This window comes from Jaculus jaculus, chromosome 11, assembly GCF_020740685.1.
Source record: "Jaculus jaculus isolate mJacJac1 chromosome 11, mJacJac1.mat.Y.cur, whole genome shotgun sequence".
NCBI lineage: Eukaryota > Metazoa > Chordata > Mammalia > Rodentia > Dipodidae > Jaculus > Jaculus jaculus.
The window spans coordinates 27142552-27170377 of record NC_059112.1 but is presented as its reverse complement, the minus strand read 5'-3'; the positions used below and the strand labels follow the sequence as shown (position 1 = coordinate 27170377).

General features: G+C 43.8%; 1 long non-coding RNA gene across 1 annotated transcript; it reads left to right on the top strand.

Moving 5' to 3' along the window:
• The first annotated feature begins 115 nt into the window (after positions 1-115).
• On the top strand, positions 116-27621 carry LOC123453340. Its single transcript, XR_006632738.1, has 4 exons — positions 116-211; positions 19214-19381; positions 23536-23633; positions 27496-27621. It is a non-coding gene; the product is annotated as an uncharacterized LOC123453340 (long non-coding RNA).
• Positions 27622-27826: the final 205 nt, after the last annotated feature.

Genomic DNA, 27826 nt, shown 5'->3' with positions numbered 1-27826 from the left:
GAGAGGCGGGCAGAGGGGCGGGGAAAGCCGGGGCTCAGCCTGCCGGGGCGGGATGGATGGTGATGACGCGTCGCCTGTCCCCGGCCCGGGCTTCTTGCAACTCGCAGGTTCGCCTCTGGGACAGCCTGGCCTGCGGCTGCGGGGGTCGGAGCGTGGGAACACCCTTGTCCCCATCTCTGAGGTCGCGGCGACCTGCATTCATGCATCAGCTGTGAGTTCAGCTCCTGTTGTCAGACGCGTGTCGGGTGTTGGAGTCCAAGGTCAAGTTCGCCGGGGTGCGAGCTCAGAGAACAACGGGGGAAACGGGAAGGCGGGGGGGGGGGGGGGGGTTGGATTTGCAAAAGCTCCAAGTGGGAAGAGTAAAGGGAATAGACAGGCAGAACCGATGGAGAGCTGATCTCAGAGGTGGCGCCAATGTGCACCCTGAAGGATGGCTTCCACTTTCAGAGTGCTGGGACAACTGGATCTCCACACCGGAAAACGAACAAAGAAACTCAATCCCCCCCACCCCGCGCACACACACACACATACACCTCACATCACACACGAGTAAGAATGTCAGGTCACACGTGTGACTGATGCATGGATCTGAGCATGAGACAGCACGTTCTAGAATGTTTCTGAGCACAGCTTGGTGACTCAGGAAGCTGAGGGAGGAGGATCAGAAGTTCAAGGTCATCCTCCACTATGTAGAGAGCTTGAAGCCAGCGTGGAATAATCCATGAGACCCTCCTTCAAAAAAAAATAATAATAATAAAGTTTCTGGCTGGGCGAGATGGTGCACGCCTTTAATCCCAGCGCTTCGGTTGGGGTTTGAACCTAGGGCTTTCCTTATGTTAGGTGAGCACTTAGCCACTGAATTACTTCGCCACCACTTCTCTCATGGTTGCCTTCCCTCCCCTCTCTGTCTGTCTGTCTGTCTGTCTTTCTTTCTTCTTTTTTTGAGGTAGGGTCTCACTCTAACCCAGGCTGACCTGGAATTCACTGTGTAGTCTCAGGCTGGTCTTGAACTCAGCGATCCTCTTACCTCTGCCTCCCAAGTGCTGGGATTAAAGGTGTGCACCACCACACCGGGCATTTTTGTCTTAAAAAAAAAGGTTATTGCCAGACTTGGTGATGCACACCTTTAATCCCAGCATTTGGCCAGGTCAGCCTGAGCTAGAGTGAGACCCTATCTCAAAAAGAAACAAAGCCTGGCATGGTGGTGAACGCCTTTAATAGTAGCACTTGGGAGGCAGAGGTAGGAGGATCCCCATGAGTTCAAAGCCACCCTGAGATTACATAATGAATTCCAGGTCAGCCCTCAAAAAAAAAAAAAAAGTTATTTATTTACTTATTTGAGAGAGAAAAGAAAGAGAATGGGCACACTAGGGCCTCCTGCCACTGCAAACAAACTCCAGACGAAAGCACTGGTGGTCAGACTTTGCAGGCAAGTGCCTTTAACTGATGAGCTATCTCTCCAGCCCACCACTCTGGTCTTTTAACATAGGCACTCCATAAATTATCCAGCTGGTCCTGAACTTGATATGTGTGTATACTGACCTAGAACCTTCAATCCTCCCGTCTCAGCCTCCCAAATTGCCGGGGTTACAGGAGTACCCCATCATACCCAATTTGTACCTGCTCTATTTCTTTCTTTCTTTTTTTAAAATATTTATTTATTTACTTAAGAGAGAGAGAGATATCAGGCATGAGGGTGCACGCCTTTAATCCCAGCGCTCAGGAGGCAGAGGCAGGAATGATCACTGTAAGTTCGAGGCCAGCCTGAGACTACATAGTGAATTCCAGGACAGTCTGGGCTAGAGTGAGACCCTACCTTGAAAAAGAAAGAGAGAAAGCCGGGCGTGGTGGCGCACGCCTTTAATCCCAGCACTCGGGAGGCAGAGAGGTAGGAGGATCGCCGTGAGTTCGAGGCCACCCTGAGACTACAGAGTTTATTCCAGGTCAGCCTGGACCACAGTGAGACCCTACCTCAAAGAACCAAAAAAAAAAAAAAAAAAAAGAAAAAGAAAGAGAGAGAAAATCAGAGAGAGAATAGGCACGCAGGCCTCCAGCCACGGCAAATGAACTTCAGACACATGTGCCCCCTGGTGTATCTGGCTTACTTGGGGACTGGGAAATGGAACACGGGTCCTTAGATAAGTGCCTTAAACTGCTGAGCCATCTCTCTACCCCTGCTCTATTTCTTTTGTAAGTTTTATTTATTTATTAGAGAGAAAGAGAGAGGGGGGAGGGAAAGAGAATGGGCACACAGGGCCTCTAGCCACTGCAAACTCCAGACGTATGTGCCACCTTGTACATCTGGCTCATGTGGGCTCTGGGGAATCAAACCTGGGTCCTTAGGCTTTGCAGGCAAGCACCTTAACCACTAAGCCATCTCCCCAACCCTCCTGCTCTATTTCTTGAGCAGGGTGGAGGACGCATAGGTGTGTGTTTGTGGTCGTTTGGATCTATGCCCCCCCCCCCAGCCTGAGGTATTTTTGATTAAAGACTAAACTTGCAATTTAAGTTTCCAGCAGCCTCCTGGAGGAAGCGTCACAGGGAGTGGATCTCTAGTTTAGCCCTAAGGTGTGTTGGAGCTCTGGCCTGTCATGTCTGCTGATTACTGATGGTGTCTCTGCTATGGCTCTGTGGAGAGGAGCCAGTTTCTTCCACTATGAGGTTGTTTCCTTTGCATTCTGTAAGCCTAAAATAATAACCTTTCTTCCTATAAGCCGTTTCTGGTCAGGTGTTTGTCCCCGCGACATGAAAGTAACTGCAACAGCATGTTCGCATGTATTAATTCACTGAACCACAGTCTTAAGCATCATGTATTTTACTTTATGCATTTAACTTCAATTTAAAAAAGAAACATAGGGGGCCAGGTGTGGTGGCACACGCTGTTAATCCCAGCACTCAGGAGGCAGATATGGGAGGATTGCCATGAGTTCAAGGCCTTCCTGAGACTTTATATAGTGAATTTTAGGTCACCCTGCACTAGAGCAAGACCCAACCTTAAAAAAGAAAAAAAGGAAAAAGAAAGAAATATAGAGACTGGAGATATGGTTCAGTAGTGGTTAAAGCTGTTTGCTTGTAAGGCCGAATGGCCTGGTTTTGACTCCCCAGTACCCACATAAAGCCAGATGCATAAAGTGGCTCATGTGTCTGAAATTGGTTGACAGTGGCTGGAGGCCCTGGCATGCTTGTTCCCTCTCTCTCTCTCTCTCTCTCTCTCTCTCTCTCTCTGTGTGTGTGTGTGTGTGTGTGTGTGTGTGTGTCTTCTCTATCTCTTTGCTTGCAAATAGATATATGGCTTAAGGTGCTTGCTTGTGAAGCCTAAGGAACCAGGTTAGACTCCCAGAACCTACATAAGCCAGATGCACAAGGTGGCACACGCGTCTGGAGTTCGTTTGCAGGGGCTGGAGGTCCTGGTGTGGCCATTCCACTCCATCTCATTCTCTCTGTCTGCAAATAAATGAAAAATAGTTTTTAAAAACCATGTGGAGTGGGTCAGCAAGGGAGCGTTAGACACCGTTTTCTTATGTGAGAAACTATTGGCCCTGGATGATGTCCAGTCAGAACTACATTAACATCTTTGGATATGTCAAGGAGTAGGTTTCTTGGGCTGGAGAAACTGCTTAGCAGTTAAGGCACTTGCCTGCAAAGCCAAAGGACCCAGGTTCTATTCTCCAGGACCCACATAAGCCAGTTGCACAAGGGGCGCATGCATCTGGAGTTTGCAGTGGCTGGAGGCCCTGCTGTGCCCATTCTCTCTCTCTCTCCCTCCCTCCCTCCCTCTTTCTCTCTCTCAAATAAATAAATAAATTTTAAAAAAGGAGTATGTTTCTCAATATTTCTTTACAGAATACAGAATTAGAAAAGAAAGCAGGGCTGGAGAGATGGCTTAGTGGTTAAGGCATTTACCTGCAAATGCTAAAGACTGGAGTTCTATTCCCCAGTACCCATGTAAAGTCAGATGCACACAGTGGCACATGATCTGGAATTCGTTTGCAGTGGCTGGAGGCCTGGTATGCTCATTCTCTCTGTCCATCTTTCCTCTCTCTCTCTCTCTCTCTCTCTCTCTCTCTCTCTCTCTCTCTCTCTGCTTGCAAATAAATAAATAAAAATGTTTAAAAAAAAAAAAGAAAGCACATAATATTTGCAACCAGAGAGGAACTTTCAACAAGGAAGTTGCTAAATTGTAAATAAGCTCCCCTTCCTTGCTGATAGGTACAAAGTTCTTAGGTACTGTGCTGAAAATCCGTTACTCCTGTCAGCTTCCCACGTGATGTAGAAAACAATCAGGCTACACAGTGGTGGGGTGACTCCCTACAGGCAGTAGAATACTGTGCTGTGTCCTATAACAAAGAAACTAACACCGGAGGTCTTTTCCCTTCAGACAGAGTTACTCCACTGACCTGAGGCTATTGATTTCCCATATATGACCCCACAATGATCTTTTTTTTTTTTTTTTTTAATTTTCGAGGTAGGGCCTCACTCTAGCCCAGGCTGACTTGGAATTCGCTATGTAGTCTCAGGATGGCCTTGAACTCACAAAGGTTCTCGTACCTCTGCCTCTTGAGTGCTGGGATTAAAGGCATGCGCCACCCCGCCTGGCCGCGATGATCATTTTACATGCAGAGAAAGCCCACGTTCATTAGCTGATTGGGTCAGGAAGGGCTCTTAGGGAGTAAGTCTGACTTCCTGTATTATGGATGAGCAAATGATGAGCCCTCTCTATCACTCACATTCACCGCGCTCTCCTGACAAGGCCTGGTCTCTCCCCTGAGTCTCCTTACTTCCTAAACCCACTTTCAATCCCATCCCACTTGCTCCATTGTAACACATGGTGGCCCCATGTGGTGGTAGCTGGCTCTTCACGAAAAACAAATATTAACCATCTCTGGCACTGATGACATGAGGTGACACTGAATGACTCTGCGTGACCTCCTTCCTACCTGACGTGGAAGTGTTCCATGTCACAACACTTCTGCAGCAATCCCCTGGATCCAATGCAGGCACCATTCTTCATTGTGGAAAGTTTTAGACATTTTCTAACACTGATCCTGTGTCACCGTCATGCACTTGCGTAACAACCAGTCCATGGTCAATCTCGCCTCATCCACCCGCTGTCTCCTCTTGAGTTCCTCTGAAGAAGTATGCTTCCAGACATTGTACCGTTTTGTTTATGTTATTTTTATTTTATTTTATTGATTTGAGAGAAAGTGTCTTATGCATGCTAGGGCCCCTAACCAATGCAAACGAACTCCAGAAGCATGTGCATCTGGCTTATGTAGGTCCGGGGGAATCAAACCTGGGTGCTTTGGCTTTGGAGGCAAGTGCCTTAACTGCTAAACCATGTCTCCAGCCCCAATATTTTTTTTGAAAATTTTATTAGCATTTTCCATGATTATAAAAAAATCCCATGTTAATTCCCTCCCCCCCACACACACACTTTCTCCTTTGAAATTCCATTCTCCTTCATATTACCACCCCATAACAATCATTGTACTTACATATATACAATATCAACCTATTAAGTACCCTCCTCCCTTCCTTTCTCTTCCCTTTATGGCTTCTTTTTAACTTACTGGCCTCTGCTACTAAGTATTTTCATTCTCATGCATAAGCCCAGTCATCTGTAGCTAGGCTCCACATATGAGAGAGAACATGTGTCCAGCCCCAATATTGCTTATAATATTTTTGTCATAGACCTCTGAAATGTTGGACACTTTGGAAAAATGAGCACAAAACAATTGTTTCATTAAAAATTTTAAGATTAGGGCTGGAGGGATGGATGGCTTAGCTGTTAAGGTGTTTGCCTGCAAAGGCAAAGGACCCAGGTTAGGAAGGAGGACACAAGAGTCCTTCAGTGTTACTTCATGTCACCAGTGCCTACATCCTGAATTTTGCTGATCATGTCTGTGGTCCTTTGGCCTGCTCCATTCTCACCCTTATTTCCTGCAGACTCATTTCACTACAATTTCTTCTTTATAGCCTCTCCTCCACTGAACTGTGAACCTGCCAGAGGGCAGGAATACCATTGTATTTATCTTTGCCATTTCAGAACCTAACATTGCAAGTATCAAATGATCTTTTTTTTTAAATGAACAATGGACTGTAGAGCTGGCTCTGCGGTTAAGGCACTTGCCTCCAAACCTTAAGGATCCAAATATAATTCCCCAGTACCCATGTAAAGCCAGATGCACAGCTGGTGTGAACATCTGGAGTTTGTTTGCAGTGGCTGGAGGCCCTGATACGCCCGTTCTCTCTTCTTTCTCTTTCTGCCTCTCTGTCTCTTTATCTCTCACTCTTTAATAAATAAATAATAAAATATTTTAAAAAATCAGGTGTCTGCTGGTTCTTTCCTGAGGTGGGAACCAGGAGGGCTATAGAGTCAGGTTGCCTGGCACTGGCCCTTGCTGACTCATGCTTTATTCTGTGGGGGGACCCTGGGCAGGTCATTTAATTTCTCTTGGCCTCTACTGCCTTGTTTCTAAAATAAAGGCAATAATAATGCATTAGTCAGAGTTCTCTATTGGAGCAGAACCGTGTGTGTGTGTGTGTGTGTGTGTGTACTTACCACATTGGAAGCTGTGTAGTCCAAAAATGGCCTTCTGTATGCTAGTGAGAGAGAATTCAGCAGTTATACTGCTATCTAGAACTTTCCTCTGTCAAATTAATTAGTCTATTATCTTTTACATTCCAGTTCCTTTAAAGCCTCAAGGCATGGACAAAATATAGACAGATTTTTGTTTTGTTTTGTTTTTGCCAGAATGTAGTGTGAATGGCCTCTAGTCCAATTCCTGATTGAGTCATTTCTACCTGACATCTTTTTTTCATCATCCTTCTCTATTTATTTGTTTGTTTGTTTGTTTATTGGTTTTTCAAGGTAAGATCTCGCTCTAGCTAAGGCTCACCTGGAATTCACTATGTAGTTCCAGGCTGGCCTCGAACTCATGGTGATCCTCCTACATCTATCTGCCTTCTGAGTGCTGGGATTAAAGGCATGCACCACCACAATGTCTCTAATTACTTCTTTAAAATGTGTTCATTTATTTATTTGCAAGCAGAGAGAGAGAGACAGATAGAGAATGGGCACACCAGGGCCTCTAGCCACTGCAAGTGAATTCCAGATGCATTTAACACTTTGTGCATCTGGCTTTACTTGGATACTGGGGAACTGAACCAACCTGGGTTATTAGGTATTGCAGGCAAGTGCCTTATCCACTGAGCCATCTCTCTAGCCCCTCTAATCATTTTCAATTTTTACTTCAATTTTTTATTTTAATATTTTATATTTATTTATTTGAGAAAGAGATAGCTAGGGAGAGAGAGAGAAAGAGAGAGCGGGCATGCCAGGGTCTCCAGCAAACAAACTCAAGGCACATGTGTCAACTTGCACATCTGGCTTACATGGATCCTGGGGAATTAAACCTGGATCCTTTGGCTTTGCAGGCAAGTGCTTTAACCACTAACCCATATCTGCAGCCCTAAGTTTTACTTTTGTTATGAACTTTACTGCATGGACAAATGCATGTTGGTTATTTTCTCTTGGTTTGTCCTCTTACATCTTCTCTTCCCTGCATCCATTCCACTGAGGGTCCCTCACAGTGGGTCCATTAGTGTGCAATGTGGGGTCACCAGTCATCATTCTCTGTGGGGGGGGGTGTCATGCCTCTGAATACTCCTTCCTACCCTGTGGTTTTTACAGTCTTTCTGCCCCCTCTTCCGCAATGCCCCCTGAGCCTTGGCAGTTGTGTTAAAGTCTGCCCGGGACTCACATAAGCCAGATGCATCTGGAGTTCCTTTACAGTGGCTGAAGGCCCTGGCTCACCCAGTATCTCTCTCCATCTGCCTCTTTCTCTCCCTCTCTTTCTCTCAAACAAATAAAATAAATTATAACAAGTGAAATAAATAAAATGGCAGGATCCTTCTGTTAAAAAATACCAAAAAAATTAAAAACAAGGTTTTCTGGTATTTTGCGAGACAGTGTCTCATTGTGTAGCCCAGGCTGGCCTTGAGCTCACTGACAAATGTCAACATCTAATTCAGGTTTCTGCTCAGCTAGCAGTTCAATCAAAGGGCTGTCTTCGGCCAAGTACTAGTGAATATGTAACAAGCGGATCTCTGGGGTAAAAACCTGATATCAGTGTTCGTCACATTCCATGGCGCAAATGCGGCCGCTGTGACTGAGTTAAAACTGTAATGACATCATCAAACAGACCTCAGATGAGATCACAGTAGCACGCCTTGCTGTAATAATTGTTTTCCTATCTTTGTATTTATTAGTAGAGAGGGAGAGGAGAAAGAGATTGGGTGTACCAGAGCCCCTCACTGCTGCTAATGAACTCCGGACACATGTGCCATTTATGCATTTGGCTTTATGTGGGTACGGGGAATCAAACCCAGGCCAGCAAGCTCTGCAAATATACACCTTTAACTGCTGAGCCATTTTCCCAGCCCCTTCCTGTAATATTTTTTTAAGATTTTATTTTTATTTATTAGAGACAGAGGGAGGGCAAGAGAGACAGAAAAGAGAGAGTAAGAATGTGCATCTGGCTTACTTGGAACCTGGAGAATCGAACCTCAGTCCTTAGGATTCACAGGCAAGCGCCTTGACAGCTAAGCCATCTCTTCAGCCCTGCAACATTTTGTTTGTTTGTTTGTTTTGTTTTTCGAGGTAGGGTCTCACTCAGGACCTGGAATTCACTATGGAGTCTCAGGGTGGCCTCGAACTCACGGCAATCCTCCTACCTCTGCCTCCTGAGTCCTGGGATTAAAGGTGTGTGCCACCACGCCCAGCCAGCCCTGTAATATTTTTAACACAGAGCTACAGTAGATGTAAATACAGTCATGTGTGGCACAACAATGTTTCAGTTTACAAGGGACCTCATGGAAGATGATGGTCTCATAAGATTTATAATTGGAAGCCGGGCGCAGTGGCGCATGCATTTAATCCCAGCACTCAGGAGGCAGAGGTAGGAGGATCACTGTGAGTTTGAGCCCGCCCCCCCCCCCCCCGAGACTACATAGTGAATTCCAGATCAGCCTGGGCTAGACAGAGACCCTCTCTCTTGAAAAAAAAAGGAAAGATTATAATTGGAGCTGAGGAATTTATATGCCCTAATGATGTGCACACACTGTAAGGGCGATGTTACTGACTTGTCTGTGGTTGCTGTTCTAAGCACACCTACTGCGCTGCCAAATATATAAAACCATGCCGCATATAATTATGCACAGTACAGAATACATGCTAATGATATGAAATAGTGTTGTGACTGGCTTATGTATTTACTATGCATTTTTTTCCACTATGCTGGCGATAAAACCCAAGGCTTTGTGCATACTAGTGAAGTGAGCTGCGTCTCCATCTGTTACTATATTTTTAAATTATTGATTTAGAGTGTACACAGTTGCTTCTTTAGAAAATGCTGTAGGAGCTGGAATGATGGCTCACGTCTTTAATCCCAGCACTTGGGAGGCAGAGGTAAGAGGATCGCCATGAGTTCGAGGCCACCCTGAGAATGCAGAGTGAATTCCAGGTCAGCCTGGGCTAGAGTGAGACCCTATCTCGAAAAAACAAACAAACAAAAAAATGTGGTAAAACAGTATCTTTGTTAAACAGACAGCAGGTTTATAATGTTTACTATATCCAAGTCCATCATTTCTCCTTGTGCTTGATTTAATCTCCTATTCTGTTTTAAGTATTTTAATTTATTTGCAAAGAACGGGTGGGAGAATGGGCACACCAAGGCCACTGAAAACTCTAGATGCCTGTGTCTCTGTTCATCTGGCTTTATGCATGTACTGGGGAATTTAGCCCAGATTGTTGGCCTTTGCAGGCAAGAGCTTTAGCCGCTGAGCCATCTCTCCAGCCCCTCTCCCCTCCCTTTTTGTTTGGTATTTTTGAGATGACATCTTGCTGTAAACAGCCCAGACTGGCCTCAAACTCACTAAGATGATCCCACCTCAGCTTACTTGCTAGATTACTGACTTGCATCATCACAACAGCTTAATTTAATGTCTGTATATAACATCTGGAACTCACTCTGCAGACCAGGCTGGCCTTGAACTCTCTATGATGCTTCTTTCCCAGCCTTCTGAGCCCTGGAGATAAAGGTGTGTGCCACCAAACATGACTTGTACCATTTCCATTTTATTTTATTTTATTTTATTTTATTTTATTTTATTGTTTGAGGGATAGGGAGAGAAGGAGGAGAGAGAATGGGCTTGCCAGGACCTCTAGCCACTGCAAATGAACTCCAGACACATGTGCCACCTTGTGCATCTGGCTATGTAGGTACTGGAGAATTGAACCTGGGTTCTTAAGCTTTGCGGGCAAGCACCTTAATCACTAAGCCATCTCTCCATCCCTGAAGTGTTAATTTTAAAATATTATTTATTTATTTGTGAGGAGAGGGTCTAAGACAAGAGAGAATGCATATAGGCATGCCCAGGGCCTCTAGTCACTGCAAACGAACTTCAGACATGTGCCAATTTGTGTGTCAAGCTTTATGTGGGTCCTGGAAAATCAAACACAGACTATGCAAGCAAATATCTTTACCAGTTGAGCTATTTGTCCAGTCCAAGAAAGAATATTTTTAAAAATATTTAGTTTTATTTACTTGCAAGCAAAGAGAGACAGAGAGAAGAGAAACAGAGAGAATGGGTGCACCAACTCCAGATGCATGCACCACTTTGTGCATATGGCTTTATGTGGGTACTGGGGAATCGAACCTGTGTCGTTAGGCATTGTAGGCAAGTGCCTTAACTGCTGAGACATCTCTCCAGCTTGCATATCCCATTTTTGTTCAGTGGTTGAAGTTCCCAACCCCTCTTCCTTTTCCACCTGCAGAAATTCCATGACCCCTGGTAAGATTATAACCTGTACACACACACACATTGCTGGCCTTTGTGATTGATTCTCAGGGTCCTTAGTTCCCTCTCAATGGTAAAGAAAACCTATTGTTTCTCAATCAACTCCACAGACACCATAAGTGTAAAAGAATTTAACAGTTACTCCTGCTAAAATGATGGCTTTGCACAATGTCTTTGGACTAGCTCAGAGATAGACCTCTGCAAAAAGCATGAGAAAAACTGCCTCCAATTCTTCACTGCTGCCAGTTGTCCATTCTGAAAACACAATGTCATAGTTTCACTTGGTTGGATCTTGCCAAAATATGGTTTGACAACTATCACGTACTCTACCAAGGCTCCTTTGCCAATTAAAGGGTAAGGTAATTACATAGATGGACATCTAAATAATTAAAGGATTTCAGCAAATTTCATCATTCCTCTGTCAGATATCCCTCAATTCATATGTTCATGACTTAATGGTTATGCTTTTTCTCTTTTTTCTCTTTTTGGTTTTTCGAGGTAAGGTCTCACTCTAGCCCAGGCTGACCTGGAATTCACTATGGAGTCTCAGGACAGCCTCAAACTCACAGCAATCCTCCTACCTCTGCCTCCGGAGCACTGGGATTAAAGGTGTGTGACACCATGCCTGACTCAATAGTTTTGCTTTTATATCTACTTGTGCCCTAGTCCATGCAGGCAGCTTTGACAAATGTTGCAGCCTGGGTAGCTTAAAAACAATAGAAGTGCTGGGGGTTTGGAAGCCCAAGGTCAAAGTGGAGGCTGACTTGGTGTCTGATGAAGGCTCACTTTACACAGATGGAGTCTTTTTGCTGTGTCCTTAAATGGTGGAAGGGGCCATGGGATCCCCCCCCCCCAGGTAGGGTCTCAATCTAGCCCAGGCTGACCTGGAATTCACTTGGTAGTCTCAGGGTGGCCTCGAACTCACAGTGATCCTCCTACCTCTGCCTCCCAAGTGCTGGGTCTAAAGATGCCTGGTTCTGGCTTCTTCTTCTCCTCCTCCTCCTCCTCCCCGCCCCCTTCCTTCTACTCCTTCTCCTTCTTCTTCTTTTTTTTTGGTTTTCCAAGGTAGGGTCTCACTCTAATCCAGGCTGACCTGGAATTCACTATAGGCGATCCTCCTACCTCTACTGCGCCAGTGCTAAAACTGAAGGCGTGTGCCACCACGCGCGGCCAGTTCTGGCTTCTTTTATAGGGACACTAATTCCATTATCATCTAGTTCCCACTAATTCATCACCCCCTCCAAAGACCCACCATTTTAAAATATTTATTTATTTATTTATTTGACAGAGAGAAAGAGGGAGAGAGGGAGAGTGGGCGCGCCAGGGCTCCAACCACTGCATGCTCCACCTTGGGCACCTGGCTTAAGTGGGTCCTGGGGACTGGAACCGGGTCCTTTGACTTTGTAGACAAACGCCTTAACTGCTAAGCCATCCCTCCAGCCCTCCCCCCCAACCCTTTTTTTTTAAAAAATAAGTTCAATATATATTTATTTTTATTTATTGATTTGACAGAGAAAGAAGGAGAGATAATGGGCATGCCAGAGCCTCCAGCCACTGCAAATGAACTCCAGAAGTGGGCGCCCCCTTGTGCAGCTGGCTAACGTGGGTCCTGGGGAATCGAACCTGGGTCCTTTGGCTTTGCAGGCAAATGCCTTAACCGCTAAGCCATCCCTCCAGCCACCACCACCCCCCCGCCCACACACACCATTTTTTATTTAACAGTATAGGGATGGAACCCAGGGCGCTGTGTATGCACGTGTCTGCTTTGAGGCTGAGCTGTCCCTTGCAGATACGTGGTTCACTGACTGGGCGGCAGCTCGGGAGCTGTTCTAAGGGCTGTGGAGGTGCCAAGAGGAGGACTGGTGGCTGGAAGTGGTCACCCTGTGGGCAGGACTCTGGATCCAGCGGTGGCCTTTGCTTGCTGGTCCCCTGTGATGTGAGGAGGCTTGGTCACAAGCTTATGCCACATGAACTCGGCCATGCCACGGTTCATCAAAATCACTCTGAAACCATGAAAGAACCAAAACAGGAATACTCACTGAAGCTTATGCCACATGAACTCGGCCATGCCACGGTTCATCAAAATCACTCTGAAACCATGAAAGAACCAAAACAGGAATACTCACTGAAGTCGTCTCTGTCAGGTATTTTGTCACAGTGGTGAAGTATAATGCACTCGGGGCGCCCCCTGGTGGGCGTAGGAGTTTAGCAGGTGCTAGGGGCTGGGAGCTACAAGCGTTCACTTAGGTGTGCATTACTTTTTCATTTTAGTAATGGAGAAAAAAAGTTCATGCTCAATCATAACATTGCTTTTTGTGTGTGTCCTAAATTATACCTCAAACCTCCTATAATATTACACTTCAAAATATTTTTCACAGAAATTTTCTAAAACATTTTATTTTTTTACTGAATATTTCTATTATAATAAAGAGAAAAACAGAATGAAAACTTAATTTAGGGAACTGGGGAGATGGCTTAGTGGTTAAGGCACTTGTTTGTGAAGCCTAAGAGCCCAGGTTCGATTTCCCAGAACCTACATAAGCCACATGCTTGTGGTAGCACATGTCTCTGGAATTCATTTGCAATGGCTAGAGGCCCTGGCATGTCCATCTTTCTCTCTCTCTATCTCCCTCTCTCAAATAAATAAATTAATAAAACTTAATTTAGGAGCTGAGTGTGGTGGCACACGCCTTTTATTTGGGAGGCAGAGGTAGGAGGAGCGCTGTGAGTTCAAGGCCACCTGAGACTACATAGTGAATTCCAGATCAGCCTGGACTAGAGTGAGACACTACCTCAAAAAAAAAAAAAAAGCCACAAAAACAAACAAACAAACAAACAACAACACCAAAAATAAGAACCTTAATTTAGGAGCTGGGGGGAGTCCTCAGTGGTTAAATACACTTCCAGTAAAGACATAAGGGCCTGAGGGTCCTGAAACTCTCTGAGTTCAAATCTCCAGACCAGACGTGAACAGCTGAGCGGGCCAGTCCTTCAGGGGAACAGAGACCTGACAGCCACTGGAGCTCCCTCAAGCTCTAAAATTAGTTTTCTTTTTAAATATTTTTACTTATTTGCAAGCAGAGAGAGAAGAGAGACAGAATGGGGAGCCCCAGGATCTCTAGCCTATGCAAACCAACTCCAGATGCATGTGCATCTGTGTATCTGGCTTTACATGGGTCCTGGTTGGGCGTGGTGGCGCACGCCTATAATCCCAGCACTCAGGAGCCAGAGGTAGGAGGATCCTTGTGAGTTCAAGGCCACCCTGAGACTACATAGTGAATTCCAGGTCAGCCTAGACTAGAGTGAAACCCTACTTTAAAAATCCAAAAATCAAAAAAATAAAATAAACAATACATGGGCCCTGGGGAATCGAACCTGGGTCATCAGGCTTTGCATTCAAAAGCTTTAACTGCTGAGCCATTCCTCCAGCCAGACTTAGGTTTTTTAAATTTATTATTGTAATTATTATTATTATCATTATTTTGTTTGTTTTTCAAGGTAGGGTCTCACTCTAGCCCAGGTTGACCTTGAACTCACTCTGTGTTCTCAGGGTGGCTTTGAACTCACAGCAATCCTCCTACCTCTGCCTCTCAAGTGCTGGGATTAAAGACATGCACCACCACACCCAGCTTAGTTTTATTTATTTATTTATTTATTTTTATTAAATAGTATTTTTTTTTAAGAGAGAGACTTGGGTTCAAAACAAGACAAGGAGGAACAGCAGTGGAGTGGAACACCCAACATTCTCCGGTGAGCAGTCCCCACTCAGGTGAACATATGGGGTACTGCAAGGGCACACGCACGTGCATACAGCTCACACACCACCTCCCTCTTCTCTCTCTCTCTCTCTCTCTCTCTCTCTCTCTCTCTCACACACACACACACACACACACACAGTACACACAGAAGCAAAAAAACCCACTTAATATAAAATAAAACATAGACACACATAATTTTGTGTATAACATATATATGCACACAATAGAGACATAATAAATACATTATAACAATGGTTATCCACTCCAGTGAGATAATATTCCTTCTCTACTTTTCTGTATATTTCAAACTCTAATAGCAATATTTTTATTATTTATTATATTATTATTTATTATATTAAGTTAGGGTTGGAAAGATGGTTTACTGGTTAAGGTGTTTGCCTGCAAAGCCAAAGGACCTCAGTTTGATTCCCCAGAACCCATGTAAGCCAGATACACAAGGTGGCGCATGTGTCTGGAGTTCGCTTGCAGTGGCTGGAGGCCCTGGCATGCCCATCCTTTCTCTCTGCCTCTTTCTCACTCTCTCAAATAAATAAATGAAAACATAAATTTAAATATTAAGTTAATAACATTTGCATTAAAGATAGCACTGGTAGCTTTTTATTTTTATTTATTTATTAGTGACAGAAAAAGAGAGAATGGGCATGCCGGGGCCTCCAGCCACTGCAAACGAACTTCACATGCATGTGCTACCATGTGCATCTGGCTTACGTGGGGCCTGGAGAATCAAACCTGGGACCGTAGGCTTCACAGGCGTGCACCTTAACTGCTAAGCCATCTCTCCAGCCCTCACTGGTAGCTTTCTAAAGTTTAATTCAAACTATGTTATGATGGGCAGTAACGCTATGTAAGGGGCTGTTATGTAAGTAAACAAACAAAAATATGTGAGAAAGTCCTCAGAGGGAATTATTTTCTTTCTTTCTTTCTTTCTTTCTTTCTTTCTTTCTTTCTTTCTTTATGTATTTATTTGTTTTTTTCTAAGTAGGGTCTCCCTATAGCCCAGTTTGACCTGGAATTCACTACGTCGTCTCAGGGTGGCCTTGAACTCATGATGATCCTCCCCACTCTGCCTTCTAAGTACTGGGATTAAAGGTGTGTGCCACTATGCCCGGCCCTTGGATGGAATTAAGATAATTCCTACCACTGCAATTTTCCTCCTGCCTATTACATGGTTGTCTTATGGTTTTGCTGTTTACAGCATCTCCCACTTCAGAGGTGGCTTAACTTTTTTGTTTTCTGAGTCAGTGTCTCACTGGAATTCACTGTGTAATGTCAGGCTGGTCTCAAACATAACAGTGAACTTTCTAACTCTGTCTCCCGAGTGCTAGGATTAAAGGCCTGCACCACTGTGCCCAGCGTGGTTTAGCTTTTGAAGGCAAGCTCATTTTCTTTGAACCAGCATCACTCCAACAGCAGGCTAATGCTGGGCTGAATTAACCAGTGAATGGCATTCTGGGGCACATTCGTTGGCTCAGGAAGGGTCCAGTCTCCTAAGGGCTGGAATTTCTTTCCTGTCCTGGTTGAGGGAACATTATTCTTTCTCATTGTATTTTCTGCTGCTATAACAAAACACCTGAAACCACTAGTATTACTTAAGCGGAAGGAGTTTAATTTGGCAAACCCAAGTCCTTTCTAGTTCTGAAGGGAAGTGTCTGTTATGACAGGGAAGGCACCACAGGCTGAGAAGGAAGCCAGTGTCACATCTTCACGTCAGCAAGGAAGAAGTAGGAAGAGCAACATGTAGTGTTTCAATTTTGTGCAATATTGATCTAAAAAGTAGGAGCTAGTACAACAGACAAGAAAAGATTTTTAAAAATTAAAGGTAAAGGGCTGGAGAGATGGCTTAGCGATTAAGCGCTTGCCTGTGAAGCCTAAGGACCCCGGTTCGAGGCTCGGTTCTCCAGGTCCCACGTTAGCCAGATGCACAAGGGGGCACATGCGTCTGGAGTTCGTTTGCAGAGGCTGGAAGCCCTGGCGCGCCCATTCTCTCTCTCTCCCTCTATCTGTCTTTCTCTCTGTTTCTGTCACTCTCAAATAAATAAATAAATAAAATTTTTAAAAAAAGTGAAATTAAAAAAAAAATTAAAGGTTAAAAACTAAGCTCGGGGCTGGAGAGATGGCTTAGCGGTTAAGCGCTTGCCTGTGAAGCCTAAGGACCCCAGTTTGAGGCTCGGTTCCCCAGGTCCCACGTTAGCCGGATGCACAAGGGGGCGCACGCGTCTGGAGTTCGTTTGCAGAGGCTGGAAGCCCTGGCGCGCCCGTTCTCTCTCTCTCCCTCTATCTGTCTTTCTCCCTGTGTCTGTCGCTCTCAAATAAATAAATAAATAAAGAACAAAAAATATTAAAAAAAAAAAAAACTAAGCTCAAATCGCTCATTCGATGTGATAAATAAACATTAAATATTACTTTTCTTACCAGTAAATATTACTTTTATTGATGGGTTGAAGCTGTACAGTAAGTTGAGCAAGGTATGGTGGTGCATACTTACAATCACAATTTGATGCCAGCCCAGACTGCATAAGCAAGTTCCAGGGCAACCTGGACAGCATAAGGACACCTCATTTCAAAACAAAAAAGCAGTTTGGCTATACACATTGGCCCTAACTTTTTCTAAAATCACACTGCACTGGAAATGAAGGAATATCTTAGGACAAAGAGAGTAGGAAGTGCAGAACACAGCAAGAAAGCCAAGAGGGGCTGGAGAGATGGCTTAGCAGTTAAGCACTTGCCTGTGAAGCCTAAGGACCCCGGTTCGAGGCTCGGTTCCCCAGGTCCCACGTTAGCCAGATGCACAAGGGGGTGCACGCGTCTGGAGTTCGTTTGCAGAGGCTGGAAGCCCTGGCGCGCCTATTCTCTCTCTCTCCCTCTATCTGTCTTTCTCCGTGTCTGTCGCTCTCAAATAAAAAAATGAACAAAAAAAATATTTAAAAAAAAAAAAGAAAGCCAAGAGGCAGAGAGCAGTGGGAAGCGCGGCGGTCTCCTGACAGCCCTCCGGACTGGCAATGGGAACGCCAGCAACGAGTCAGATCAGAGGCAGGACCCACCCGAGTGGTCAGGATTGGTAGACCCCAGGAGTTCTGGAGGTCAGGACCGGGATTGGGGTTAAAACCTGAAAGACTAAGCAATGAGCTTAGAAGGCAGTTAAAATGTGGCACATCTCGCATCACTTTTCCTTGCCACATCTAACCTCAAGTGTCTGCAAATGGATTCTCTGGTGTTTAAACCAAAACTTTCTTGTCCAAAGGGCTCCAGGTTAGATCCGAATCAAAATAGCGGATGCAGATGGGAGGACTAGGTAAATAAAAATGAACATGTAGTCAGTCTATAAATACCATCTCAGGCTTCTAACTGATCTGTTTTCCAGAGCACTGCAGAAAGGGGCCTACATGAAGAAAGAGTACGGCCAGCGAAAGAAAGACCGAGGACACCGATGATGCTGAGACACACACACATAGATAGATACTTTTAAAAATAAAAATAAGAGGTAACCCAGGCCCAGAAAGCCAAGCGCCACATGTTCTCTCTCATATGTGGATCCTAGCTACAGATGATTGGGCTTCTGCGTGAGAAGGAAAAAACTCAGTAGCAGAGGCCAGTAAGTTAAAAAGGAGACATAAAGGGAAGAGAAAGGAAGAGAGGAGAGCACTTAATAGGTTGACATTGTATATATGTAAGTACAATGATTGAGATGGGGAGGTAATATGATGGAGAATGGAATTTCAAAGGGGAAAGTGTCAGGGGGTAAGGAGGGAATTACCATGGGATATTTTTTTTTAATCATGGAAAATGTTAATAAAAAGTTTAAAATAAATAAATAAAATTAAATTTAAAAATAAGGGGAAAGTGTGGGGGGGAGGGTATTACCATGGTATATTTTTTATAATCATGGAAAATGTTAATAAAAATTGTGAAAAGATAAAAAAATATAAAAATAAATAAATAAATATAAAAATAGAACGTTGAAAGCTGTGTACAGTGTGGGGTTATGACCATTTTGCAGATGGGGAAAGTAAGCACTGGAAAAACTAGAAAGATAAGTGATGGGTCTGGGAGTTCCTGTGTGGGTTTAGATAGATCTTCTACAACACCCCTTGTTCCTTTGCTCCCAAACTGCCTGCTTTTTTTTTTTTTTTTTTTTTTTTTTGGTAGGTTAAAAAAAATACATCATAATGTCAAACCAGCCGGCTACCTCAGATTTCAACAGCAACAGAAAATTAAAATTCATGTGTTTAAGTAGCTTTTGCCTAGAGGTTCAAATTCTTGTGGGAGTTTAATTTCATTAATTAATTTATTTATTTAAGAGAGAAGGAGACAGAGACAGAGAGAGAGAGAGAGGCAGATGGAGAGAGATTGGGCATGCCAAGGCCTCCAGCCATCACAAAAGGACTCCAGATGGATGCACCACCCTATTCCTATGGCTTATGTGGGTCCTGGGCAATCAAACCTAGGTCCTTGGGCTTCTCAGGCAAATGCCTTAACTACTAAGCCATCTCTCCAGCCCTCCTGAGGGTTTTAAAGGAAGATGTGTTATCCTGTCAGTAATCCATCTGTTTGGAATATCTGCTTCTGTTTTGCAGAACCCTTTAACCTTGGAGGCAGTGAAACGACTCATTGCAGAAGGCAATAAGGAAGAGCTGCAAAAATGCTTTGGGTCCCGGATGGAGTTTGGAACAGCTGGTCTTCGCGCTCCTATGGGCGCGGGGATTTCTCGCATGAACGACTTGACCATCATCCAGACTACACAGGTACCCCCCGGCTGTCATTCCTGTCACTCCTGTAGTCCCTTGCTCCTTTTCTACTTGATGAGCCTTGTTTGTTTTAATTACGGGTATGTCTTTGGACTTGGCCATGTGAAAGGGATCACTCCCACTTACTCCATAAAGTGAGGCTTGTGCAGTGTGTATTTAAAAATTCAAGTGGGGAGCCGGAGGGGTGGCTCAGTGGCTAAAGGCACGTGCCTGTAAAACTTGACGGCCTGGGTTTGATTCCCCACTTCCCACATAGAGCCAGGTGGCTCAGTGGCTAAAGACACTTGCTTGCAAAACTGATGGCCTGTGTTTGTTCCCCAGTTCCCACATACAGCCAGATGCAAAATGGTTCATGTGTCCGGAGTATATTTGCAGTGGCAGGAGGCTGTGGTATGCTCTCTCTCTCTCTCTCAAATAAATAAATAAAATATTTTAGAAATTCAAATGATTTTCCATCCACCTCCCTCATATCCATGTATTTCTTCCTTCACCCACCCAGCCAGCCAACCATTTATCAAATTTATTTGACTGCCTACCGTGTGACAGGTATGGGAGATTATTAAAACAAATTCCCGGGCTGGAGAGATGGCTTAGCGGTTAAGCGCTTGCCCATGAAACCTAATGACCCCGGTTCAAGGCTCAATTCCCCAGGACCAACGTTAGCCAGATGCACAAGGGAGTGTACGCACCTGGAATTTGTTTGCAGTGGCTGAAGGTCCTGGCGCACCCATTCTCTCTTGCTCGCTACCTGCCTTTTTCACTCTGTCTATAGCTCTCAAGTAAGTAAGTAAAAATAAACAAAACTGATTTCCTTATTTCCATACTAGCTGTGGAGGTTTGATTCAGGTGTCCCCCATAAACTTAGGTGTTCTGAATGCTAGGTTCCCAGCTGATGGAGATTTGGGAATTAACGCCTCCTGGAGGGAGTGTATTGGTGGGGGCGGGCTTATGGGTGTTATAGCCAGTTTCCCCATGCCAGTGTTTGGCATACCCTCCTGTTGCTGTGGTCCACCTTATGTTGGCCAGGGGGTGATGTTCACCCTCTGCTCATGCCATCGTTTTCCCCTGCCATCGTGGAGCTTCCCCTCGAGCCTGTAAGCCAAAATAAACCTCTTTTTCCCAGAAGCTGCTCTTGGTTGGGTGATTTCTACCAGCAATGGGAACCAACTGAAACACTAGCCTACTCACTGAGCTGACAAAAAAAGACCATATAGAACATATGAATGTGTCAGTTGGAGCTGGAAGCTCCTGTCCACCATCAGGTGACAGGTGACATTTTGCAGCTCCATGGGCTTCCCACCCGCCATGATGCTATGCCTCAACGCAGATCCAGTGACAGTGCAGTGAGACTTCTGACACCATAAGCCAAAACAAACCTTCCCTGTGTCAAATCATTTGCTGGGGTTTTCTGTCACAGTGACGGAAAGTGACCAACATGAAGAGCTCTGTACTTTACGTAGCTCTTGAACTGATGCTTGGACGTGTGTCCCCAGGTAGGGAGATTTGGTACATGGACAGAAGAGCCCACACCCATTCTCTTGCCCATAGGTGTTCAGTTTGCCTGGCACCATGTTAAAAAGATTACTATTGAGATGGGGAGATGGCTCAGTAGTTAAGGCACTTGCTTGCAAAGCCTAATGACTGGGGTTCAGTTCCCCAGTACCCACATAAAGCCAGATGCACAAAGTGGTGCATGCATCTGGAGATTGTTTGCAGTGGTTAGACACCCTGACACACCTATGTTCTCAAGCTCACTCTGTCTCTCCCTCTCTCTCTCTCTCTCTCTCTCTCTCTCTCTCTCTTCCCTTGCACATAAATTAATAAAACAGGGGCAAAAAAATATAAAATAAAATAAATAAAACAGGGGCTGAAGAGATGGCTTAGCTATTAAGGCATTTGCCTGCAAAGCCAAAGGACCTCAGTTTGATTCCCCAGGACCCACTTAAGCCAGATGCACAAGGTGGTACATGTGTCTGGAGTTTGTTTTCAGTGGCTGGAGGCCCTGGTGTGCCCATTCTCTCTCTCTCTCTCTCTCTGCCTGCCTCTTTCTCTCTCGCTCTCTCAAATAAATAAATAAAATCTAAAAAAGAAGAAATGCAAAACTTTAAAAAATAATAAATAAATAAAACAGGGCTGGGGAGATTGCTTAGTGGTTAAGGCACTTGCCTGCAAAAACTAAAGGACCCAGGTTCAATTCCCCAGGACCCATGTAAGCCAGATGCATAGGTGGAACATGCAACTGGAGTTCACTTGCAGCAGCTGGAGGCCTTGGCACGCCTGTTCTCTCTCTCTGCCTCTCTCGAATAAATAAATAACAATGAAATGTAGCTGGGTGTGGTGGCTCCAGCCTTTTATCACCCTAGCGCTTGGGTGGTGGAAGTAGGAGGATGGCTCTGAGTTTGATGACTTAGCAGTTAAGGCATTTGCCTACAAAGCCAAAAGACCCAGTTTTGATTCCCAGGGACCCACGTAAGCCAAATCCACAAAGTGGTGCACATGTCTGGAGTTTCTTTGCAGTGCCTAGAGGCCCCCAGCATGCCCATTCTCTCTCTCTGTCCCACTTTCTCTCTAAAATAAATAAATAAATAAAATATTTTAAAAATCTGAATGAGCACAAGACCCTGCCTCATAAAGGTGGATGGTAAGGACTACTCTGAAGAGGGTAAAGACATCTTGGTAACCGACCTTTATCAAATAATAAAACCTACCTATCACATTCACACCCGTGGCCTTCAACCTCTGGGCCACCAGCTACCCCTTTCACAGACAAAGCTATCACTATCAAGTAAACTTCATTTTTGTAATTTTCATTGTGTGAGAATTGCTATGGCCATGGCCCTGGCATGCCAGTTCTTCCTCCCTCTCTCTTTCTTGCTCGCTCTCTCTAAAAAATTAAAATTGAAAACTTAATTACGTTAAATCTAATTTACTGTGTTTCCTTAGTGCAAAGAAATGGCAATAATAGAAGGGGGTCTTCATATTATGTTTTTATTTTTTATTTATTGCCACAGAGAGGGAGAGAGAGAGAGAGAGAGAGAGAGAGAGAATGGGCATGCCAGAGCCTCTTGTAAATAAAGTCTAAACACATTTGCCATATTGTGCATCTGGCTTTATATGGGTACTGGGAAATTGAACCTGGTTCATTAGGCATTGCAAGCAAATGCCTTTAACCACTAAGCAACCTCCCCAGACCTTGTATTTTATCCCTTAATTATTATTAAGGAGTATTATTATTATTATTATTATTATTATTATTATTATTTTGGTTTTCAAGTAGGGTCTCACTCTGGCCCAGGCTGACCTGGAATTCACTATATAGTCTCAAGGCAGCCTTGAACTCATGGTGATCCTCCTACCTCTGTCTCTTGAGTATTGGGATTAAAGGCATGTGCCACCACAGCTGGCTTCATTAAGGAGTATTACTTAAATTATGATTCACCTCCTATTTAAAAGTTAGATAACAGTATAGAGAAAGTCTGTTTGCTTTGGTCTGTGAGGCTGATCAAATTCCAGTCCAACCGTACGTGTTACCTCATTTCTGTGCAGCCGCAGGGCAGGCCTGGGCCCAGCGCGGATGCTCACTACCCGGCCTCTGGCTTGGGAAGCTGACCTCTGACTAAGCAAGACCAGCTCCAGAAAACACTTTCTCCTTCCTCTGGGCAACAGTCTTTTAGTGCTTAAGAACCCATGCTTTTTAAAAAAGATTTATTTTATTTATTTGAGACAGAGAGAGGGAGAGTGACAGAGTGTGTGTGAGAATGGGTGCACAAGGGCCTCTAGCCACTGCAAATGAACTCGGGACGTATGAACCACCTTGTTTGTGTATCTGGCTTATGTGGGACCTGGAGAATCGAAGCTGGGTCCTTTTGCTTAGCAGGCAAGCGTCTTAACCACTGAGCCATCTCTCCAGCCCAAACTTTTTTAAAAAACAAACAGGTCTGGTGGGGTGGTTCACCTTAAATCCCAACGCTCAGGAGGCCAAGGTAGGAGCATCACTGTCAGTTTGAGGCCAGCCTGAGACTACATAGTAAATCCCATGTCAGTCTGGGCTAGACCAACACCCTACATCAAAAAAAAAAAACCCTAAATTACTAAATTATTATTCTCAATTGTTGATTTAAGTAATATTTTGTGTTTCTACCTTCTTTCAGACACTATCTTTTGCATTGGCTGACAAAACCAAGGCCAAAATTGTTTTAGCCAATGATCCTGATGCTGACAGACTGGCTGTGGCAGAAAAGCAAGACAGGTGAAATTAATTAATTGTTCATCTATTCATGGAAAATAGAAAAGACACCATCTTGGCAATAACGTGTTCCTGGGGAGGCTCAACCTATATGAAAATGTTTCCCATTACTTTGCATTTATTTTGAAAGTCATCTCACTGGACTCTAACGCAGGACAAGGTGCCTCCCAAGGGCAGGAGATCATGGCTTTGCCACATGCAGTGCAGAGTACAACAGCCCAACGTATATATTTGGAATTGAAAAGCCTCCAGCCAGCCCTCCCTTTGTAATTGGTCTCAGTGTACTTATCTCCATGCCTAATGAGGGCAAAGTCCTTTGCATGGGGCTGGCTTTGCAGCTCAGTATTTGCCAGTGGGTTTGGTGAGGCTCTGGATCTTCAAGGCAATGTTGAATTTATTTATTTTTTTTTTAGAAAGTTTTTTTTTTTCTTTTTTTGAGAGGAAGGGAGATAAAGCAGGAGAGAGAGAAAGAATGGGCATGCCAGGACATCCAGCTACTACAAATGAACTCCACCACCTTGCGCATCTGGCTTGTGTGGGTCATGGGGAATCTAACTTGGGTCCTTTGACTTTGCAGGCAAGTGCCTTAGCCACTAAGCCATCTCTCCAGCCTGGCAATGTTGAACTTAAATGGTACAGACAGGAATACCTGTGGGGTGTGACACAGTTCCCAGGACAAGTGTGGCCATGGGGTCTATACAAAGGAATAACCCTGTTATCTCTTACGGTTGCAAACCAAACCTTTGGCACAGATGAAAATCAGAGTATACTGCATCGTGTTTGGCGTGAGCACCGTGTGCCTTCTTCAAAGATGCAGTGCTTATAAGCTGCTCAGATATTAGTGAAGTGGCAGGTCCATTTCTGACCAGTTATGTAAAGATGAGACCAGTCTTGCAGACTAATCTTTGTTGTGCAGGAGAAGACTGGTTCTTTCATGTTGTTTATGGAATGAAAATGGGTTGCATTCTGGGAAAAGCTCTGGAATTGTTGGTGCTTTTCATTTGATACCTTTGTTTCCTTTGGGGAACCCATATATAAAAATCAGAGCTACTGCTACATAAACTGTTGATTAGCAGTGAGCATTAGTTTCTGTCTTTTTTCTTAAGTTCTATGTTGGAATTGATTTCCTCTTCTCTGCTTAATAGTATTTAACATCCCAGGACAGTTTGCAAAAGCAGATGTAGAGAGGTATTTCACACCCACTCATGTGTTAACTCACAACCTCTTCAGCTGTTTGAATTATCTAGAACTGTATTATCATATTAAGGTGTGTTGTCCAACGACTCAAAATTAAGAGTAAGGAGGAGAAAGATTAATGCAAGTATAAAGAGGAGAGGGAAGAAAATAGCTCCCTCACTGGTCTTAGTAATCTTCCATATAGTTCATGCTTTAGAAAGAAAATTTATTTTTAAAAACCCAGACTTTGTATCTGTAACATAGACCTATTGCCTTGCCTATACATTCCTCATTCTCCCAGAAAGCTGTTGTTAAGAGTTTGTGAAACCAGATTAAATATTCATATAAAGTATTTGAATTCCAGCTTTTGTATATTTGATGTCCTGTGCCATTCGTTCATCCACACCAAGGGTCAGCAAGATGGGGATCAGCCATCTGTTTCCTTTTGCACATGGGTGTGCTGGGTGGCACCAGTGATCTAGCACCTGATGGAACTAAGTGGTGTTTATTTAGTGTGGTTAGGGACAGGTAAGCTCGATGTGTGTAGATTGCCTAGCAGAGGATAACACTGTCACAGTTCTTTCCAGAAGGATTTACTCATTCATTCTTAATTTTTAAAATATTAGATAATTTAACATTCCTCAGAATATTCTAAATAGTGTCAAATCTGGGGTAGAAGGCATTTTTTTCTTTTCCTATGAAGGGCTCCATCTTTGTTGTTTCCCATGATTTAGAAATCCAGTTTTGGCTGGGCGTGGTGGCACACACCTTTAATCCCAGTACTTGGGAGGCAGAGGTAGGAGGATCACCATGAGTTCGAGGCCACCCTGAGATTACCTAGCCTAGGCCAGAGTGATAGTGAGACCCTACCTCGAAAAAAAAAAAAAAAAAGAAATCCAGTTTTGACCAATTCAGTGAACAGTTTGTATCTTGAGACTGTCAGCACTGGAGTGGTTCTTAAGAATATGAAAACTTTTCCCTTGGAAACATGGAATTGCTGTTTTTGAAACAGAAGGTCTGGTTAAAATTGTGAAAGATCACTTAAACCAAAGCCAGTTTCAAGGAGTTTTCTCTCCTGTGATTTACCTTCGCCTCAGAACTACAAGAATACAGTATACAGTCAGTAGTTGTAACATTTCTACCAAATGTGTCAGTAGTCTATTGGTCTTGACATTTCTTGGTACTATGGTTCTCTGGGGTTTTTTTTTTCGTTATTTTTTGGGTTTTTTTTTGTGTGTGTGTGTGTGTTGTCTTGTGAGGCTTTTTTTTTTTAATAACTAAGTGGGACTATAAATGTAGATAGATGTGTTTAAGTACTAAGAGGTTCTTTTCTCAAATACCCGAATTTCTGATTTTCATTTAAATCTTTCAAACTTGCATTTGCTTGCTGAGTAGCAAAGGACTTTTACTTTACACTTTCCTATGTACCTTCAATGGACTGTATCATGTTCTTTTTGCTGAAAACTGTTTCTGTAAACACAAATGCCTTGTTCAGTTTTGTTGTAAACTGACTTTCTATAAGATGCACTATTGATGTTTTCTGATGTGTATTGGATAAGAGTGATAAAATAAAGCTTAAAAATAAAAGAATTGCAAAAACAAAAGTTGGAAACCTGAGAAACTATGATGGAAGAATAATTATCCCAAAATGTGTGGCAGTTTTGAAATCTCTGCCGTCAGAGATCTTACAACTAGCTATGATGACAGCCGGCCTGATAGAAAAGCTGTAAGTCACGTTTACTTCTGTCAACTGAACACTTCTCTGTGTGCTGGTTTTTCAACTTGAGCCGGTTCATTTGTTTATATAGTTCATTGAAGCTGATTTTAACATTATTGTTAATACCCTATAAACTATCTAGAAAATGGGACCTGGTGATGTAACTCAGTGGTAGAGTGCTTCCTAAGCATGCACAAGGCCCTGGGTTAGACCCCAAGCATCTAAAAAGAAGAACTAAATTAAAATATATAGAGAATTTAGCCAGGCATGGTGGTATAAGACTCTAATCCCAGAATTTAGGAGACAATGGTAGAAGGATCATTGTGAGTTTGAAGCCAGCCTGAAACTGCATAGTGAATTCCAGGTCTGCCTGGGCTACATTGAGACTTTACTTTGAAAAACCAAAAAAAAGCCAGAAGTGGTGGTGCAAGCCTTTAATCGCAGCACTTGGGAGGCAGAGGTAGGAGGATTGCCGAGAGTTCAAGGCCACCCTGAAACTACATAGTTAATTGCTGGTCAGCTTGGGCCAGATTGGGACCCTATCTTGGAAAACAAAACAAAACAAACAAACAAAAACCCCCAAGAAAACCATATATATATATATATATATATATATATATATATATATATATGTATATATACACACACACACACATATATAATATAAATATTTGCTGTGGCAGGAGGCCCTGGCATGCCCATACTCATTCCTTCTCTCTCTCTTTGCTAGCAAATAAATATATTTTTTATAAGCCGGACATGGTGGTGCACACCTTTAATCCCAGCACTTGGGAGGCAGAGGTATGAGGATTGCCTTAAGTTCAAGGCCACCCTGACACTACATAGTGAATTCCAGGTCAGCTTGGACTAGAGTGAAACTCTACCTCAAAAAAAAATTTTTTTTTATAAAGAAAAAGAGAGTGCAATAATCATGTGCGGAACTTTTACCCACGTGAGTTTTCTTATTTCCAGGAAAATCAAGACACGTCTCCAGACTTGAGTGATCTCCACACCCATCATACCGAAAGTCATGATGTGATTCAATCTGAACCCTATCTGAATAAAGCTGCCTAGCACGCACTCTTGCATGGAAGCCTGGACACACATGTGGGTACTAAGATCTCCCTGTCTCCCTCACCCAGGAACCAGGTTATTTCAATGACTACCAGTTACTATGTGGCTGATTTTCATTATTAAAAACTAAAAAGCCACATTGCCAAGAGAAAAAATTGCATAAGGTGGGCCCAGTTTGCTAACTCAGAGAGAGAGAGAACTACAAAAATGAGGCCAAAATGTCAGTCTC